Raw genomic sequence first — 11,450 nt, 5'->3', positions numbered from 1 at the left:
GTCCCAAACGAGTTCTGAAGAGTAGTTAAAATAGATATGTTATTATGTTCTGTTGTTTATTGTTGGTTCGTTTTTACCAGTTGACAGGTATTCAAATGTGATTTATATCTTGCCTGATTTCTTAAAAAGATATATTCATTTTTTTTAAACGTATGAAATTCTTGATTTTAAAGTTGGATTGCAGTTCTTAAGAAAATCTATTTATGGCTTTTAACTAGTTATGCACCTATAGGCAGTCTTGTGAAATTTGAGAATTTGAGCACATCGTAGAAGGTTCGAGATTCTTCCGGGATTGACTCCGTAAGGTGTCGTGTTTGTGCTCGCAAAATAAGGATGCTCCAAAATGATACATTTTCAGTTCAAAGTCCTTCACAGTGGCCGTCAAGTAAAACCTTGTGCATTTCAAAAACGCAGTGCTGTCTCAGTACTATCTTAAAGTTAGCATAGGCTGGTGCCATCATAAGCCTCTACCATGTCATTCAAAAGTTCAGAAGCGTTACCCGCTTGCTGGCAACCTTGGACGTTCAAGAAAGCTGAGTTCGATTGGCAACAAGGTCTTGAAAGTGAAAGAAATATGCTCAATTTCTTGTAATGATGCTGTTAGATGCTTTTTGATATCTATTTTGGGTGTGGGTTTCCAGTCTAATGAAGAATCCGGTTTGAAAGCACAGTCTGACGCAATTGAAAGGCAGCTGGGAATTATGCAAATGATGTCGTCATGGACAAATACAGGAAAGGTCCTAGAGCGGTCAATGCTCCTGCAAAATTGATCTCTATATATCTGGAGCTCGTGCATAATTTTCCATCATACAGCATGTGTGGTCTTCACCTGAGAAAAATAAAAAAATATAAAAACCAACAAGAAGATGCAGCTTTGATGAAAAACACATATACCAAGTAATTTACTGATATGGAACGTACAGAGTCGGCAGAATGTTTCAGAGATACGTTGATCACTTCTCCTCCTAAGATAAGTGTTGGAGGAAAACCCAAGTCGTGCCAACCTGGAAGGCGCTCGGCCAGGGAGCGCCGACCAGGAAGGCGCTCGGCCAGGGAGCGCCGACCAGGAAGGCGCTCGGCCAGGGAGCGCCGACCAGGAAGGCGCTCGGCCAGGGAGCGCCGACCAGAAAGGCGCTCGACCAGGGAACGTCGACCAGGAAGGCGCCAACCGTAAAGGCGCCCGACCCCACAACGTTCAAATTGGAGGCACTCCGCTGAGCAACCGGCTCGGCTCGACCAGGTGCCGAGCCCATGCCTTGTCCAAATATTCGACCCCAGCCTAATCCCTTAGAGAATCTGACAACTAGATACTTGACTCCACCGTACTCTGCTACCGTCATCAAGCCATTAAGGCACGTGACCTCCGCAGGCCTTCGGCACGCCCGATCATTAATGCGTGTGACCCCTGCGGGCCTCCAGTGCACTCAACCATTAAATAAACACGGCCCAAGATGATCTCCGGATCACTGGACCATCAAAGCGTATGGCTCTCCTTGATCACCGGTTCACTCAGCAATTAATGCACTTACTATCTACGAACCCCAAGCCCACCACGGCCGGCGGTTGAACCACTCCAACAGGTCCGATCAACCATGACAATTCGCTGGCTCCGGTCTCGTTCTCCACAACGCCATTAATGAGCATGATCGTGCCCAATTATCACGAAGAAGACAATTTTCCCTGTCACCTCCCAGGTAACATAATATCCTTCTATAAAAGGGAACCGGGGGGAAAGGGGGACGGACACAAGAACAACATTCTCCTCTTTTACTCCACTCATATACCAGCCCCCCTCTGACTTAAGCATCGGAGGGCCGGCGCCGGAGATCCCGGCCACCGGCTTCTTGCAGGACTCTCCAGGGGGACGCCACCAGCAGACACGCCGCCACCTACTGTTCCAGCAGCGGAGCTTTCCCCCCTCTTAGCCGACGGTCGCCCCCGGGTCCAATTTCCAGCAACAGTTAGCGCTAGAGGAAGGGCCCGAGTCGCGGCCATGAAAGTGAGAAGTAAGGGAGCTTCTAATGCTTCTCGACGTCCTCCACCCAGTCCTGGACACTCTGTCCAGAACTCGTCGCCTCCGGCCGAGTCAACTCCCCAAGTTCGGCCGGAGCAGTTTGATGCCCTGGTGCAACAAGTTCAGGCCTTGACCACCGCTGTCCAAAGCTTGCAACCCAGGGGCATCCTGACGGCACCGCTCCCTCCAGCCCCGGTTCAGCCGGTGCCTCCTGCAAGCGGATTCCCCCTCCGAGGTCAGGACTCTCAAGTTCAGGCCTCCTCTGGAGAGAGCACCCGGTGAGAGATCCTGGTGGCTGGCCACAACCATCAGAGGCCGAGTCAGTCCCAGGGCAACCTGCACCGAAGCGGACCGCCGCGGCGATCCCCCAGAATGATGAGCTCGACAAGAAGGTCGAGAAGCTGGAGCGCCAGATTCAGGCACTCCATGGAAAGAGGTCGGGACGCGATGGTGACTTTGAGTTCACCACGAGGTCCCCCTTTTTCTAACGGATTGAAGACGAGCCGGTCCCGCCAAGATTCAAGATGCCTCAGGTGGAGCCTTACAACGGCAGGACCGACCCCCTTGACCACCTGGAAAGCTATCGGGCCCTAATGGCCCTGCAGGGAGCCTCGGAGGCCATGCTGTGCAAGCTTTCCCAGCAACACTCCGAGGACCAGCCCGGCTCTAGTTTACCGGGCTGAAGCCAAGCACTGTTTTCTCCTTCGAGCAGCTCGGCAGACAGTTCGCCAGCAACTTCGCTGCCAGCCAACCTCAGTGACGGACATCGGACTCCCTCCTTGATATAAAACAAAAGGAGGGGGAGTCTCTTAGGGAATATTTGGACCGATTTACCGCCGCAACATGGGAAGTCCGGGAGCTTGACCAGTCAATTGCCATGTCAGCACTAAAGACTGGAGCCTGGTCTTACAGGTTCCTCTTCTCCATCGAGAAGAACTTCCCTGCGGACCTCACCGAAATGCTGATTGGGGCGCGGAAGTACGCGAAAGCCGAGGAAGCTGTTGCCATTAGATGGAGCGGAGCCGAGCAGACTTCCAAGAAGCAGAAAAGACGCCGCGAGGAGCGTGGTCATCCTAGGAGCCCGTCCCCGCGCCGAGCCAAGAATCCGCCCCATCTGAAGAGTCCACCCCGGTTACGGGGACCACCTCAGCAGAGGTCACCGCTCCGCCCGAGGTTTCCACCACGGGCCCGCATACCCGAAGGGAGGTATGAAAACTACACCCCCCTTACTGCTCCTCGGACCGAAATCCTCGTGGAGATTGAGGGCCGGGATTATTTCCGGCCCCCGCCCCCGAGACGAGATCCCGGAGCCCGGCGCGATCCTCGGAAGTACTGCCGTTTCCATCGGGATCATGGCCATGATACGGAGGACTGCTTCCAGCTCCGGGACGAGATTGAAGCACTCATTCGCCGAGGGGTGCTCGATCGGTTTGTACGAGGCCGGCGTGAAGAGAAAAGGCCAGCGGAGAGGGCCGCACAGCCTAAAGATCCAAATGCCAACAGGCCCATCGCCAGCACCATCAACACCATCCGAGGCAGGGCCTCGGTCGGAGAAGCTCCGGGGGAAGGGACCTCCTCGAAGCGCCTGCGCACCTCGGAAGCCATCTCATTCTCAGATGAAGACTTGGAGGGAGTCGAAACTCCCCACGATGATGCTGTGGTCATCTCTATGGTCATGAATAGATTTGATGTAAAACGCATCTTAATCGATAATGGAAGCTCGTCGAACGTTTTGTATTTTGATGCCTATTGTAAAATGGGGATGACAGAAAAGCAACTACGGAGAATGAATGCTCCGTTGGTCGGATTTATTGGAGACTCGGTCCCAGTAGAGGGCGAGGTCGATCTTCTGGTCATGGCCGGGCTCGCCCCCCGGGAAAGCACCGTGAGGATGGGCTTCCTTGTGATACGCCTGCCCTCGGCTTATAATGCCATTCTTGGAAGACCAGGGCTTAACGTCCTTCGAGCCGTGGTCTCAACTCGCCACCTGCTCATGCGATTCCTCACCAGCCAAGGAGTTGGCGAAGTCCGTGGGGACCAGGCGGTAGCGAGACGATGCTATATGGCGACCCATGAGGCGAAGCGACCAGCCGAGGTGTCGGTCCCAGCAATAGACCAGCCTTCGGCTGAAACCCTGGAGGCACGGGTCGGCCCTCAGAAAAATCGGGTAGAGCCCGGTGAGCTACTAATCCAAGTTCCTTTGCACGAAAACTTTCCCGAGCTAACCGTGCAGGTCGGTTCCGGCCTCGATGATCTCGAAAGGGATCGCCTCGTCAGTTTCTTGCGAAACAACATGGACGTCTTTGCCTGGACGCCCGCGGATATACCGGGGATAGATCCGGAGGTCATGGTCCACCGACTCCAAGTAAAGCCGACCTGCAAGCCCGTGCGACAAAAGAAGCGAGGTGCCGCTCCTGAACGACAACGAGCAGCAGCCGAGGAAGTTGATAAACTTCTCAAGGTTGGCTTCATCCGAGAGATATCCTATCCAGAGTGGCTCGCCAATGTGGTCCTCGTTAAAAAGGCTAGCGGGAAATGACGCATGTGCGTGGACTACACCGACTTGAATAAGGCCTGTCCAAAGGACAGCTTTCCACTCCCCAGCATCGACCAGCTCGTGGATTCCACCTCGGGACACGAGCTGTTGGCATTTATGGACGCCTTCTCCAGATACAACCAGATCCGGATGGCGTCAGAAGATGAAGAAAAGACGGCCTTCATCACCGACGGGGGTACCTATTGCTACAAAGTGATGCCATTCGGCTTAAAGAATGCCGGAGCAACTTATTAGAGGCTGGTCAGCCGGATCTTCAAAGACCAAATAGGCCGAAACATGGAGGTCTATGTTGATGACATGTTGGTGAAAAGCAAAGTGGCGCAAGATCATGTGACTGACTTCAGTGAAGCATTCTCCACACTCCGAAGGTACCAAATGAAGCTCAACCCGGCCAAGTGTGCATTCGGGGTCACCTCGGGCAAATTCCTTGGCTTCGTAATTACGCAGCGGGGAATCGAGGCCAATCTTGAAAATATCCGAGCACTCCAAGAGATGACGCCCCCAAGGACAGTCAAGGAGGTACAACGGCTCACGGGCCGTGTCGCAGCCCTCGGGAGATTCGTCTCCCGATCGGCCGAGCGCTGCCTTCCATTTTTTGCAACTCTTAAGAAGCCAAAGAACTTTCTATGGTCCCCCGAGTGCCAGCAATCTTTCGAAGAGCTCAAGCGCCTTCTTGCTTCCCCTCCCCTGCTCATAAAGCCTCAGCAGGGTGAACTCCTCTACCTTTACCTAGCTGTTTCCTCCGTGGCAGTGAGCTCGGTCCTGGTTCGGAAGGAGAGCAAGCTCCAAAAGCCAGTATATTACACTAGCCGAGTCTTGAGGAATGCGGAGACCCGATACTCCAAGCTGGAGAAGACTGTTTATGCCTTGGTCGTCTCAGCTCGGAGGCTCCGGTCCTATTTTCAAGCCCACACGATAGCCGTGCTGACTGACCAGCCAATAAAGCAGATCCTACAAAGATCAGACCGCGCGGGCCGGATTACTAAGTGGGCCGTCGAGCTCGGGGAGTTCGACCTCAAGTACCGACCCAGACCGGCGATCAAGGCACAGGCACTCGCCGACTTTATTGTCGAGTGCACTGTACCGGACGAGGCCGAGCCCGAACCTGATCCTGCGCCAATAGAGCAGACCCCGAGCTTGGCATGGGCTCTGCACGTCGATGGTTCTTCAAACTCGGAGGGTAGCGGAGCGGGTCTCATCCTCACCAGCCCGGATGGGGTGGTTGCCGAACAAGCTCTACGCCTCGAGTTCCCTGCTTCTAACAACATGGCGGAATACGAAGCACTCGTCGCCGGGCTCAAGTTAGCCAAAGATCTAGGAGTGAATGACCTGAGGGCCTTCAGCGATTCTCAGCTCGTCGTAAACCAAGTCCTGAAAGACTTCGAAGCCAGAGACCCCACAATGCAGGAGTATCTTCGGAAGGTACGGAACTTCACCTCAACCTTGAATTCTTTCCACATCCAACATGTTGCCAGGGCAGAGAACCTTAGAGCAAACCAGCTGTCAAAGCTGGCATCCTCTCGCATGAGCGAGCTTCCCAAAGCAGCGGCACTCGAGTATCTCCAAAAACCCAGCACGGAGGAGCTCGAGCAGGCCCTTTGCGTTGAGTTCGAGCCAAGCTGGATGGACGAGCTCATCAGCTATCTGCGAGACGAAGTCCTCCTCAGTGATGAACGTGAGGCTCGCCGAGTAAAGCGTTCCGCCGCCTGGTACATATTGCACGAGGGAAAGCTTTATCGAAAATCTTTTACCTCTCTCCTCCTCAGATGTCTCCGTCCGACAGAGGCTGATTATGCAATGCGTGAAGTCCATGAGGGAATTTGTGGAAATCATCTGGGGGGACGAGCACTGGCGCATGAGATTTTGCGCCAAGGATACTACTGGCCGACACTCCAGAAGGATGCTTTGGACTTCGTCCGAAGATGCGACCGATGCCAGAGAAACGCCAATGTCCAACGCCGACCCTCGGCTCCGTTAACCTCCATCGGCTCCCCCTGGCCTTTTGCCCAGTGGGGGATCGACATCTTGGGACCATTCCCTCTGGCGACCGGGCAAAGGAAATTCCTAGTCGTCTTCATCGACTATTTTATCAAGTGGGTGGAAGCCGAGCCACTCGCCCGGATCACCGAGCAGAAGATGCGGAATTTTGTCTGGAAGTCAATAATCTATAGATTCGGACTCCCCCGCATCCTCATATCAGACAACGGCCGCCAGTTCGACAACCTTCGCTTTAGGAAATTCTGCTCCGAGCTTGGCATCGACCACCGCTTCACCTCGGTCGCGCACCCTCAGACGAATGGAGAAACCGAGGTAACAAATCGTACTATTTTGCAGGAGCTCAAAGCCAGGCTCGACAAATCCAAAGGACAGTGGGTCGAAGACCTATACAATGTCCTGTGGGCTTACCGGACCACATTCCGTGTCCCCACCGGCGAAACTCCTTTCAATTTAACATATGGAACGGAAGCCGTCATCCCGCTAGAGATCGGACTCCCTTCCCCGAGGGTAGAGCACTATGGCGCCAGCTCCAACTCCTCACAGCTCAGAAATAACCTGGACCTAATCGAGGAGACAAGGGAGGCCGCCCGGGTTCGCATGGCGAGGTACCAGCAAAAAACAGCGCAGTACTACAACGCCAGAGTCAAAGTTAAATCCTTCAAAGCAGGGGACCTCGTCCTTAGAAGAGCCGAGGCTTCCCGACCGACCGAGCAAGGAAAACTGGCTCCGAATTGGGAGGGACCTTACCGAATCACACGTGTCCAGCGGCCCGAAACGTACAAGCTGGAGTCTCTCGATGGGACCCCCATTCCACGAAGCTGGAGTTCCAAAAATCTCCGCGTGTACTACCAGTAGACCCCAAGGGGTTTCCCATTTTAATCATAAATCTCGCTTTTTTACAACAGCTTATGTGCAATTGTTCAAATGCGCCAATTCTCCTAATGATTGTCTCATGACTACCAGACTTGGCCCAGCTCGTCCATCAGCATAGAGCGAAGCCGGACGCCTTAACGAAACCTTGGAGCGTCGACATCGAGCTCGGCTCGATCTCCATCAAACATCGAGCTCGGCTCGATCTCCATCAAACATCGAGCTCGGCTCGATCTCCATCAAATACCTCGACTACGGTCGGGATGCCCCAATATTTCGGGATGATGGAGCACCTTCGTGGTCTCCCCGAAGATGTTCGTGAGTTCGAGATGCGGTCTCCACCAAACATCGAGCTCGGCTCGATCTCCATCAAATACCTCGACTACGGTCGGGATACCCCGATATTTCGGGATGATGGAGCACCTTCGTGGTCTCCCCGAAGATGTTCGTGAGTTCGAGATGCAGTCTCCACCAAACATCGAGCTCGGCTCGATCTCCATCAAACGTTGAGCTCGGCTCGATCTCCATCAAATGTCGAGCTCGGCCCGATCTCCACCAGACGTCGAGCTCGGCCCGACCTCCACCAGACGTCGAGCTCGGCCCGACCTCCACCAGACGTCGAGCTCGGCCCGACCTCCATCTGTTCGTGGACAGTAAAACATCTCTGATGGCAACTGGTTTCTTCTATCATGCTAGCGTCCCTAGAGAACGGACTCCGAGCAGAAGAGCGTTTTCAATATTGCCGAGCAAAGTTCACAACCTCGGCGTAAGACACTCATGGTACCAGGTACCCTTTCGATTAATGTCTTACATTATTTCATTTACTTCATTCTTGATTAATTAAGTACCTGAATGAAACCCCGACTAGCGCCGAGGTACCAGGCCGGGCCAATCATTGCCTGGCCTCGCCCGTCCCGCATGCACTGCTCGACAACGAACTATAGCCTGGTCTATATCGGTAGCTCGACGAACTCCCATCCTAGACCTCGGAATATCCGAATTTGGTTGTCGGAAGAGGTCCGACAACCCGCCTCGGTAACCTAAGGTCCGAGTTCGGAGTCCGAATAAAATTCGAGTTCGGTTAGTGACCTTTGGTCCTAGGGCTCGGCCAAATTCTGAGCTAAGCTCGAGAAGGCTTGCCGAGCCTAAGCGCATCTTCTCAGACCTAAGCATCGCGACATCGCTGGTCGAAGGTCCGAGCAGCGGAAACTCGGACCTGAGCCCGGACTGGACAAATATGCTGAACCTAAATACAGGTCTAACTGCGTAGCAGACGAAATTGGGGCTGCAAAGCCCGAGTCCTTGGAACTTAATGCGGATCCGATTGAAGAAACCTAGATCTACCAAAAATCGGGACATAAACCAATTGCAAGTTACGAAAAGATATTCATTTAGAGGAGCCCGAAGGCTAAGTACAAAGTGTAGGCTCAGCCTTATAACAATATAAAGGCCATCCCAATTTACAAAAATGAAGAAAATGAAAAACCTAAGGCTCGGCTCTATTGTTCTCGGCAACTTCAAGGGCGGCTGGTTCCTCCGCAACTGAGGTCTCTACCACAGCAGCCTCGACAACCTCGGGAGCAGCCTCAGGGACCTCGGGAGCAGCCTTGGGCGCCTCGGCCGGGCCCTCCTGGGCGGCCTCATCGACCGCCCGAGCTTCTGCTTCCGCCTCCGATTCTTCGACCCCCGCTCCTGGTTGAAGCAGGTTAAGGTCGAAGTCGGGGAGAAGTCGCCGTAGTTGGTTGCGGAAGTCCTTGAAGCCCTGGATGAGCCCATTTACGCCTTCCTCCTCCAGTAGGTCGCGAAACTCTTCCGATTCACGGAAGAGTTTAACGGCGTCCTGGGCCTGCTCCCGAGCCTCGTGATACGCGGTGATAAGTGCTGATTAATCTATAATTTAATATTCTTTTTTCAGCACTTATCAATGTTCTTAAACGGATAACTACTTGTTTTACCATGAAATTGAATAAACAATAAAATAAATTTAAATTATGGTAAGAGATAAATAATACTTTTCTTAAAACAGACTCTGAATTTGCCTCTCTTCTGGTTGAGATCTTTCATAAAAATATATAAGGAGGAGATTGTGTTGACCCGATTTATTAACCTGATGGAGTTGTAATCAAGCTAAGGGTAGAGGAGCCCGAAGGCTAAGTACAAAGTGTAGGCTCAGCCTTATAACAATATAAAGGCCATCCCAATTTACAAAAATGAAGAAAATGAAAAACCTAAGGCTCGGCTCTATTGTTCTCGGCAACTTCAAGGGCGGCTGGTTCCTCCGTGACTGAGGTCTCTACCACAGCAGCCTCGACAACCTCGGGAGCAGCCTCGGGGACCTCGGGAGCAGCCTCGGGCGCCTCGGCCGGGCCCTCCTGGGCGGCCTCATCGACCGCCCGAGCTTCTGCTTCCGCCTCCGATTCTTCGACCCCCGCTCCTGGTTGAAGCAGGTTAAGGTCGAAGTCGGGGAGAAGTCGCCGTAGTTGGTTGCGGAAGTCCTTGAAGCCCTGGATGAGCCCATTTATGCCTTCCTCCTCCAGTAGGTCGCGAAACTCTTCCGATTCACGGAAGAGTTTAACGGCGTCCTGGGCCTGCTCCCGAGCCTCGTGATACGCGGTGATAAGTGCTGATTAATCTATAATTTAATATTCTTTTTTCAGCACTTATCAATGTTCTTAAACGGATAACTACTTGTTTTACCATGAAATTGAATAAACAATAAAATAAATTTAAATTATGGTAAGAGATAAATAATACTTTTCTTAAAACAGACTCTGAATTTGCCTCTCTTCTGGTTGAGATCTTTCATAAAAATATATAAGGAGGAGATTGTGTTGACCCGATTTATTAACCTGATGGAGTTGTAATCAAGCTAAGGGTATAATTAAATGGGCTTTGGTCCTGGTTAGATTGAAAGTTATAATTGTATGGAAAATATTTGATTAACCCTTTTATTAAGTCACAGTCTGATCTGGTTGAGTTCAATCTGAAGCGGTTTAGTAAAAATTAAATGTCATTGGGCTCAAGAACAAGTTCAAGCAAATCAACATTCATGACCCACCTCAAACCCAAAGTCAATTCCCAACCAATGCCTTGCGTGCCTTCATATAAAATTTATAATTTTAAAAATAATAATAATAATAATAAATGATAATAATAAAATAATAAAATAAATAAAAATAATTTTGGGAAGAATTACTGGATTCACTGTTCATATGAACAGTATCTCGTGAAAACACTGTTCATATGAACAGTGTTTTTACAAATATATATTTATGTATATATAAATCAAATAATAAATAAATTAATTAATAAATAATATATATATAAGTTCACTGTTTATCTTCTTCTTCTTCCATTGTTTATCTTCTTTCCCCTCTCCGTTACCTATCCTTTCCAGCTTCCCAACCGCGTGCCACCGCATCCATGCTGTCTTCATCCAAATCCAAATCCCTAGCAGCGGAGATCAAGCTCCTCCGCCATCAACCGCGTGCGGCATCTCCTCTCCCGGACTTCCGACTCCACGCCGTGATCAACACCTCCCACGCATCGCGCCCCAGCCGCTCGTGAAACCTTCCGCATCAGCCCTCTTCCTCCTCTCCCGCAACTCCTTTCCGTTTACAGCCGCAGCATCCCGGACCGGCCGCTTGTCCCAGCACATTCACAGATCTCCACTGTTCATCTTCTTCCTCTCGCAGCGGATCACGGCCGAGATTCGAGTCGCCACCCGTCGATTCCCCCGTTCCAGCCACGAGTCCCATGTGGTGCAGCCAGCAACCAGATCCTTCGCCGCTTCTGCCGCCCGTGACGCCCTCGGATCAGCGCCTCCATCCCGCGGTCAGCTTCCGATCCCATGGATTCCGCCCAACAATCAAGCATGCGTTCTTCCTCCTCTTCACACGAAATCAAGGACCCACCGCTGGCTAATCCTTAGTGGGGAGCTATAAAAGGAGGAAGAATCATGAGGCAAACAGAGGGGGAGCTCGGTTCGAAAGAAAACAGGAGGAGGCTCTG

Source organism: Phoenix dactylifera, chromosome 1 (assembly GCF_051530095.1).
Source record: "Phoenix dactylifera cultivar Ajwa chromosome 1, Ajwa_hap1_PhDact_Kaust_v1.1, whole genome shotgun sequence".
Classification (NCBI taxonomy): domain Eukaryota; kingdom Viridiplantae; phylum Streptophyta; class Magnoliopsida; order Arecales; family Arecaceae; genus Phoenix; species Phoenix dactylifera.
The sequence above is the reverse complement of the archived record's forward strand: the minus strand, read 5'-3'. Positions refer to the sequence as shown.